Source organism: Tigriopus californicus, chromosome 9 (genome assembly GCF_007210705.1).
Source record: "Tigriopus californicus strain San Diego chromosome 9, Tcal_SD_v2.1, whole genome shotgun sequence".
Classification (NCBI taxonomy): domain Eukaryota; kingdom Metazoa; phylum Arthropoda; class Copepoda; order Harpacticoida; family Harpacticidae; genus Tigriopus; species Tigriopus californicus.
The window spans coordinates 14,971,452-14,980,688 of NC_081448.1; the positions used below are offsets into that span (position 1 = coordinate 14,971,452).

The window sequence follows — 9,237 nt, forward strand, 5'->3', positions numbered from 1 at the left end:
AGTGGAGCAAAAATTGAAAGTTTTGTTGAAAATATCAAATAACACGAATATTGGCATTCAAAAACATGCACCGATACGAATTTGGCATTCCTGAATGGAAGGACACTAAATTTTTGGTAAATTCCAACGCGCCTTCAGGCCTCCATCCCTGCATTATGCGTCAGACTAGGTTAACATTAGGTTAAGTCAGGTCGAGTTTGATTACACATTTGAATTAATACTCGAAACATTTGTTTTATGACTAAATGTAGACAAGTAAGCAAAAAAAAGATAACACAAATGTAATGAAAATAGGCCCCACTTGTACCTAAAATCTTTCACCATCATCATTATAAAGAGTTTGCAAAAGTAGATACAATCACTCTTTTTTTTATCGCCGATTCCGGCTCATGTACGTTGAACTTAGAAAACTTTGATTTGTCTTCAGGGTTGCCAATCTGAACTCCAAAAATGGCCCAATTCATCTCAGAAAGGGGCGATGAAACTAGTCATGCAGATCATCCCATTCATTTAACAACACGCACACAAAAATACTTCGTTGCAATAATGAGTTTCTTCCTTCATGCTAGCATTAGAAACAAAGTCTTGACATCTGCTATGACAAATGTTTTAGGCGCACATTTTGGCATCCCTGTGAACACAGCCGGAAGCAGGGTTGCATTATCAGGGATTGTCAACCTCCTGGCTCGACTAACTTGTACTGATGTGATCAATCTGCCTGCGCCCCAAACTTTCAAACCAGTACTACAAAGTTTGATCCAAGCTGGATTTTTGAAGGTCTTGAGAACTTACATTTTCTGACCCAAAACAATCCAGCTTGGATCAAACTTGGGAGTGCTGGTTTGAAAGTTTGAGGAGCAGGCAGAATGATCACATTAGTACTAACTTGTCATTTCAAAGGCCTTAAAGACTAGATTTTTTTTTAAAATGCACCCGATTCGTTTTCTTGCTACGTTAAACAACAATGAAGTAAATACATAACACAGAAAAAGCCGCCTTGGGGGTGAACTGAATCAGCTAAATTATTATTTTTTACGGTATTAGAGACTATCGAATTAAAAAAAATATTGCACCCGATTTGTGTTCTTGCTGAGTTCAACAATAATGAAGTAAATGCATAACACAGGAAAAGCCGCCTTGGGTGAACTGAAGAACCATAGTACAATGGAAACGACGTTTTGGGACCAAAAATCTCATGTGCGTACTCTTCTATTATAGTGGCTCTAGTTCAGACCATCCACACTGAGGAAAGCCAAACACTCAATTGTAATCTTTTTGATTTCTGTTCAACGTACAAATCACTTTCAACTTCCCACTTCTTCCTCCACAGGACATATTAAATGATCTTGATCACTTTCTCCGGGTTGTTCACTCTAAATTGAGCTTTGATGGTGATGCTTCTTGACTTCCAATTCCCATCCATAGTAAAGGGAATTTTTTTCTTTTGAGACAACTAGAATCTGGCTTTCATTTCGTGTCTTCTCTCTTCGAGGGTTGTTTTGAGAGTTGTTCTCCTCTCGGAGGTTTGGCTGCGACTCCCTGGGTTGAGGGTTTGGATTACCACATGAATTCTTCACTTGGCCGTGGTAGCTTGGAATATGCTCACTCCAAATTTAGGTTGCAGCAACGTAAGGAGACATATGCAGTTAGTGGTCATTAATCTTGGAGTTGGTGTTTGGACTTTGGAGATTGTCTCACTCGTTTATTGACCTCTAGCTCTATGTTGGAGATTTCCAGATCTAGTCTACCTTATTTTCTTCTTGATCTCTGATTGGTTGTTGAGGGTTGTAACCAAACCCTTGCACCAGTTCATTGCAGGTGCATACATGGTTATGATTTCTCATGAATGAGTTCCATCTGAGTCGGAACCAAACAAACAAAAAGATATGGAGGTGGGAATATTGTCAAGGCATGCATGAATTATTCTCCAAGGTAAGGGCTGAACTAGTATGAATAACTTCAAAATGGGCGAAATGTCATCAATTCCCTAGGATGCTGACGACAAATACTCATTTTGTTTGTAGACCGTACTCAAATAGATCATCCCAATGATACCTACAAAAGTCAAAGGATTTGCCTCAGGACCAATAATACCTACAAATTGAATTGGTGTTTTTTTCCAAATTGAAGAGGCTTGAAGAGGCTTTTATGATACTTTAAGAACTTGTTTCGAAATCCAATTAATATGCTAAGCTACATGGTACCCTGAAAGTGTTTGTGGGTTCCAAATCGGAAAAAATACGCCTAATTGAACTCATTTACTAAAACTCTCCAAATTAATTTGCGATTATGGAATCATCAACCATATTAAGACATATTTTTACTCACATTTATCTCCAAAAGTGGCCTGGTGAAGGAATTTTTAACACCCAATAGCCCTTGGCCGGACATCCCTACTGAATATTGATGGTCACGCACCTATGTCCAGCTCCCAGCCAAATGCCACCAACGACGGGAGCTGACAAAAGATCTGTTAAATCTTACCCACCCCATTTTCTGCAATAACCAAGATTTTCATCATTTACCGCTACCCACCTGTCTGCGTGTTATCTGCAATTCCCCTCTTAACTTTTTTCATGTGCACTGAAAACAATCTGGTCATTCTTTTATCCTTGAATCAATTTTTGTATATGATATTTATGCATACAGTTTTATGTATTTTACAATTTGACATGACCAAAAGTCGCAATAAAAAATATTAATAAATCTATATTCATATACAAGGGAAGTAAAAATATGATGGTTACAGATTTTACATAAAATTGCCTGGTTGCTTCAAGTGGTTAGATAATGATCTGGGTGTAAGATGATAAAGTAATAAGGGAAATAATCGAACTGAATAGAGCATAACTATACCTTCAAGTGATTTTTATTTGCTTTCTTTTATCTCGTTTATACAATGGAATTTGAGATTGCTCGAGAGACAGAAATATTGGAACATTTCAACAAATACCCCCCGTTACCCTCATTTCTGGAATTCTTGAAGTTAAAGGAATTGTTCCGTGCGCATGAGAGTCGAGAAATCATAACCATGTATGCACCTGCAATGAACTGGCGCAAGGGTTTGGTTACAACCCTCAACGACCCATCAGAGATCAAGAAGAAAATAAGGTAGACTAGATCTGGAAATCTCCAACATAGAGGTCAATAAACGAGTGAGACAATCTCCAAAGTCCAAACACCAACTCTAAGATTAATGACCACTAACTGCATATGTCTCCTTACGTTGCTGCAACCTAAATTTGGAGTGAGCATATTCCAAGCTACCACGGCCAAGTGAAGAATTCATGTACTAACCCTGATCATTGGGGTCGCAAGTAAGTAAGCAATACGAGTTTAGAAACGTTAATGGCCGAACGAGGAAGCTGGGGCCCAAGCAACCAAAACAACCCCGGTTCAGGGTCGCCACAATACCCCTCTCAATGAAGGCCAAGGTGTATTAGTCTGAAAAAACAGAAAAGGACAGAATAAGCATAAGCAACAAATCAAACTTCAGAATAAGTGGACGGTTTTAAAGTGGAACAGCCACGAGAGGTCAAATGTGGGACAAATGTGGGCAAGGGGGGTGGGTGTAAAGGCAGATCTGATGGTGGGGTAGGTGGTAGCAAGGAAGATGGCAAGAACGCAGGCTTCAGGTGGTCGACAGTGACAGAGTCCACATGACCATTTACATCAAGGACATAGGACTTGCAGCCCCAAGATAGCACCAGGAAGGGGCCGTTGGGATGGGGCTTGAGGCTGCCGCGGACAGGGGGAGCACGGATCCACACATAAGAGCAATCATGGAGGGCTGCTGGGAACCAAGATGGGCGGTTACTGTGATGGTTTGTCCTAGAGGCCAGAGCCAGGTTCTTTGCTGAAGGGGGACTAGCAGCAGGTGGTGGCGTGCCAGGAATGCGGAGTGGGACACCAAAAAGCAATTCAGCAGATGACAGGTTGTGAAGATCACCATGGGGATAAGTTCGGAGACCAAGGAGGACATCATGGAGGACGCCATACTAATCAGTGCGTTCCAGCTTGGCACAAAGGGCGGCCTTCAAACTCTGATGAGCCCTCTTGACCAAACCATTGGCCTGTGGATGGTAAGCTGAAGTGAAAATCGGTTTGGTGCCAATGGATGCAAGGAAAGCCGTCCAGTGAGACGAGGTGAACTGGACGCCTCTGTCAGTAGTAATGCGCGTTGGCACTCCAAAGCGCGGCAACCAAGTGGAGGCCAAGGCTTGTACGCAGGAGGAGGCTGTAGCTTCAGCTAAAGGGACAGCCTCCAACCAATGCATACCACGATCTACAAGAGTAAGCAGAGAACAAAATCCATTGCTGAGAGGAAGGGGCCCAACTAGATCAACATGGATATGTGAGAAAGGGCCATCAGTTGGAGGAAAAAATTCAGTGGGGGCCCTTGTGTGACGGAAAATCTTGGAGCGCTGACACGAAAGGCACTCATGTGACCAGGATGCAATGTCACTCAACATACGGGGCCAAACACATGACCGATGAATGAGTTTGCGGCAGGCTCGTGCAGAAGGGTGACAAGGGGTGTGTAATCTATCAAAGATTTCCCGTCGGAGGCTGGAAGGGATCCATGGTCGAGGAGGATTGGTGCTAGCGTCATGCCAAATCTCGAGGTCGTCACAAACAAGGCGGACGAGATAAATAGTTGACGATGCCGGGACATCAGGGGGCTGGGACGCTTGAGCAGCTGCCAAACGGATCCACAAAATTGCGGGCTGAAGTGAGCAGGAGCGTGATAATGCGTCAGCGACAGTATTTGCGGGACCAGCGAGATGTTGGATGGTAAGGGGGAATTCTGAGAGAAGAAAGCTGACGTTGTTGGCGTCCGGAAAAGGGGTCACCCCTCTCAGTCAGAGCAGCGACCAGGGGTTTGTGGTCGGTGAACAGGGTGAATGGCCTGGAATCAAGCAGATGACGGAAGTGACATATTGTGAGGAATGCTCCCAACAGTTCCCAAACAAAAGTGGAGTAGTTCAGCTCAGGAACACTCAATTTGTGGCTGAAAAAAGCCACTGGGAGCCATGCTGTGCCAGAGCATTGCTCAAGTACACCACCAACAGCAGTGTTGGAGGCGTCTGTAGGGACCGCAATGGCGGCTGAGGGGGACATGTGTGAAGTAAGAGTTATTTTGGCGATGGCATCCTTGGCAAGAAAAAGCGGATGAGACTTGGGGGGCTAAGACCAGGACTTGGTGGCTTCACAACGGGAAACATGGGAAGAAAATGGGGCAATGAATGAAGAAGCCATGCAGAGAAAACGCCGATAGTAATTATCAAGGCCCAGGAATTACTGGAGGCCCTGGACATCCACAGGAGGAGGGAAAGCTGTGATGGCAGCTACCTTGGCAGGGTCTGGCCTGAGGCCGTCGGGTGAGACAATGTGGCCTAGGAAAGAGAGTGAGGGTACGCCCAGAAGGCACTTGGGGATGTTAAGGGCCAGACCATGACTGGCAAGACGAGAAAATACCTCTGCCAAGAGCGAAGCATGGTGCAAGTCAGAGGGGCTAAAGATGAGAATGTCGTCAACATAGACAAAAACACATGGGAGATCTGAGAAGATCAAATCCATCAACTGTTGGAAGGTTTGGCCGGCATTGCGAAGGCCAAACGGCATACAAAGAAACTCCCATAAACCAAAAGGAGTGCTGATGGCTGTCTTGGCAACGTCATCAGGGTGGACAGGCATCTGGTAATACCCCTTGACAAGGTCCAGCTTAGAAAACACTGTAACCCCATGTAGTTTGGAGAGAGTGTCATCAATCCGAGGCACGGGATAGGCGTCAGGTAGCGTAACGCTGTTGAGACGGCAATAATCACCGCAAGGGCGCCACAAGCCATCCTTTTTGGGAACCATGTGGAGGGGGCTGGCCCACGGGCTGGATGAGCGTTGTACCATACCCATTTTTTTAAGTTCAAGGAAATGTTCCTTTGCCACTTGTAACTTTGACGGGGAGAGGGGACGCGGGTGGGGGGCCAGAAGTACTGATCTGGTGGTTGACGCCCGGCGCGCCAAGGCAGGGGTACCGCTCCAAGAGCATCGTGAACGACGAGGGGGGGTGAAGGGTGCACTTGATAAACCAGGCTTGGAGGGACGGTGAAAAGGTGGGTTACCAAACCGAATTTGGATGACGGAGTACTTTTCCAGCTGTGTTTAGCAAAAGGTGGTGTTTATGCAAGAAGTCGGCCCCAAGAATTGGGTTGGTCACGTCTGCCAAGTAGACTGTGCACTCAAATGTGTTTCGGCCCAATGTGAAGGAAATGGCCTTAGATCCGTACACAGGGATAGACCAGTCATTTGCAGCCCGCAACTGTGTGTAGATTGGCCCACATGGCGAGGAAGGGAGCAAGGAGCAAGACGAGCCCGAATCAATGAGCCAATCCCTTCCAGTGGCGGCAAGATAGAGGAGTTGGATTGTAGGAAGTGGCGGCCGCTCCTAGCCGATAGTGATGATTAGTTTTTTGCCGTATATTTGCAGTCAGGCTGGCATTTAGTGGCCTTGGAGTCAAAGTTTGCGTAATACCAGCAGAAACCACGGCTATTGAGGTGGGAATAGGAGGAATTTCCTGGGCGGTTTGTGCCATGTTGAAAGGCGGGCGCCTTGGTGGCTGAAACCAAGTGGACACTGTCAGAGGTGGATAGGAGCGTCAGACGCTCGGCCTCCAGAGCGTAACTCATTGGGTTTGTATCCTCACTTGGTTCAGGCAACAAGCAAGCAACAGAGGCAGGGATCGAACGTCTAAATGAGGAAAGGATCAATAGTTTTACCGTGAGACCCTCGCCTGCAAGGCAGAGTTCGTCCATGAGGCGAGGAAAATCAGAACCCTCAGTTGTGTGAGAGTTGGCCAATTGAAGGATTGTGTCAAAACGTTTCTCCACAGATGGTCAAAACGGGTGGTAGGGGTCCGTTTGACCGTTTCAAATAAGTGGCCAGGCAGAGCAGTCTTCAGGGCGCCGGCCGCAACCTGAGCCTCTTCTTTAGAAAGGGCCCGAAGGGCGTAGTGGGCCTGCCTATCGTCCGAGGTAACACTGCAAGCGTCTAATTCACCCTTTACCAATCGGAACCATAAATTGGGGCAATCAGGGTAAAAGGCAGGGATGATGGGTTGCAAGCGGCCAGGATTAGAGGCAGGGCTCAATGCCGTGACGAAGTTTGACGGGTGTAGCTCCAGGTGATGGTGAAAATAAACAACAAAAGGACATCATTGCTAACGAACGAATACGAAAGAAATTTTCACGATTTGTGCCTGGAGTCAGAGGACATGATTATCCACAACATCTTGACGTCTTGCATCTCTCCAGGTAGGCAAGGTGCGGTGTGACCTGGTTAGGATTAGACTGACTCTGGTCAAGTTTTCTGCATCGGACCGCCTAGAAGTGCATATGCAATAAAAATACCATTGGTACTTTCCATGATTTGCGTGTGGTGCTTCACCTCTCAAAGTTTTAAAGCCGTGGAACTCTATCAATCCCGAAATTCAGGCACGTCAGAGAGTAAACCTTTGGACAACGACTGAGAGTTTGCCAATCATGCTACATGTACTAGGATGTATACAAACATCTCAGTATCTATTCAATCATCAGAAATAAGATTATCAGTCACGCAAGTTTTAAAAAAACTCACGCAACCTTTTAAGCTGCCTGTTGTTGGCCACTGGTTACCGTTTACACAAATTACTCTGATCATCAAGTTGCTTGAAAACAATCCAATCGAACACATTTCTACATCTCTGATGAACACTTCGATTGGGCCGAGGCAAATCTTGATGGCAAATTCAAATGATGGCTATAAACTTAAAACGTAAAAACTGGCCAATTCCAACAGCCAAGTAACTCGTTCTAAAGTGTTTTAGAAACAAAGGACTATCCTCAATTTGATGGTAATTCAAAATAATAAAGGCCCCCTTCTTGTTCAGTAAGCTCTTTTATGTCAGCTCTCCAATTCATTGGAAATGAGTTGGATAAGGCAGTTTGCTCGAGGGTTTTCTTTGTAGGGGACTTTGATTTTTCGGCTGGCGTTGTAGAGTGGGAGGTTAGTCCTGATGGGTATATTCCCATTTCGAAATCGACATCTCAGTCGTTCGAAAAGCTGGAAGAATTCGCGATCTTGCGCAATTTCTCCTAGCACGTTGGTGTAGCCACTAGAGAGAATAGTGTTCTCGACTTGGTCTTTTCCAATGACCCTGATCTGATCCAGTATGTCCATGTGACACCTAGTAATCTGTCAGATCATCTTGTTCTTGAGATAGGTCTGGCTAAGTTCAAGTTCAAAGATGAACATTGGTTATAGAAAGATTAGAGGAACTTGACCTGATTTCAATTCTGAAGCAGGAATCGTCCATAGATGCAGCCATTGATAAGTTAGTTTCAGTTTTTAAGGAAGTTTACTCCAGTTTAGCAATATCTGAATGTGTTCCGAAAGGTGGTACACGGATAAAAATTCCAAAATATAGGAAGACTTTGTTCAAAAAGAGTTGCAAACTAGCAAATCCCCGTAGCGGTTAGAAAAGCCCGTGAAAAACCAAACAAAACAAAAAATGGGTAACCGTGCTAAAATGTGCTCGGAACCCATGCTGGCTAGGAGGAAGGACTTCATGGATATTGTGGTAACCCTGGTCATCTACGTGAATAAACGTCAGTCTGTAGTAGAACCAGAGCGAGACACTTCATTGGTGACCCCGACCATGGAGTACGTCAGTAGTGGAGTGGAAAGCTTGGTCGAAGATCGAACGTCTTCTAGCGAGGTTTTGTAGAGCTATGCATTACCTCCCGATCGGATGCATTCCTGCTGAGAGAGTGTTTAATGTGCTCAGTGAATTCATCTTCATATTCAAGTACTTGATTAGGAGGTAACGCAAAACTGAAAACGTCTTGTAGCGAGGTTTCAGAAGACTTTCCACCCCACTACTGCCGTATCAACTCCCCGACTGACGAATACTACCTGACCCGACAGTCCAGGCGCTGCCCTGTCAACTTCCTTCATTCGTCAGCGTCTTAAGCTACGTTTTGATCATCATGGCCACCCAAAACCCCGATTCTGCCTTTGAAACGACTGAACCCGTAATGGCCGTCTCTGTGAAGATTCCTAGGTACAACCCCCGTCTTCCAGAGAGCTGGTTCCGTTCGGCCGAAAGTCAGTTTCGTTTGGCCAAGATCACCACCGAGTCGACAAAGTACCACCACGTTGTGCGCTGCTTGGAAGTGGAAGAACTCGATCGCTTCAGTTCC

At 45.3% G+C, this 9,237-nt stretch overlaps 1 long non-coding RNA gene across 2 annotated transcripts; it reads right to left on the bottom strand.

Moving 5' to 3' along the window:
* Positions 1 to 993: 993 nt before the first annotated feature.
* Positions 994 to 7,563, bottom strand: LOC131887457 (uncharacterized). Of its 2 annotated transcripts, XR_009374039.1 has the most exons (4): positions 7,445 to 7,563; positions 6,778 to 7,380; positions 3,298 to 3,444; positions 994 to 1,539 (listed from the first exon to the last, which is right to left on the bottom strand). It is a non-coding gene; the product is annotated as an uncharacterized LOC131887457 (long non-coding RNA). The 2 variants fall into 2 exon arrangements; XR_009374038.1 differs by lacking the exons at positions 6,778 to 7,380; positions 7,445 to 7,563 and having other exon boundaries at positions 3,298 to 6,429.
* Between the last annotated feature and the right edge of the window lie 1,674 nt (positions 7,564 to 9,237).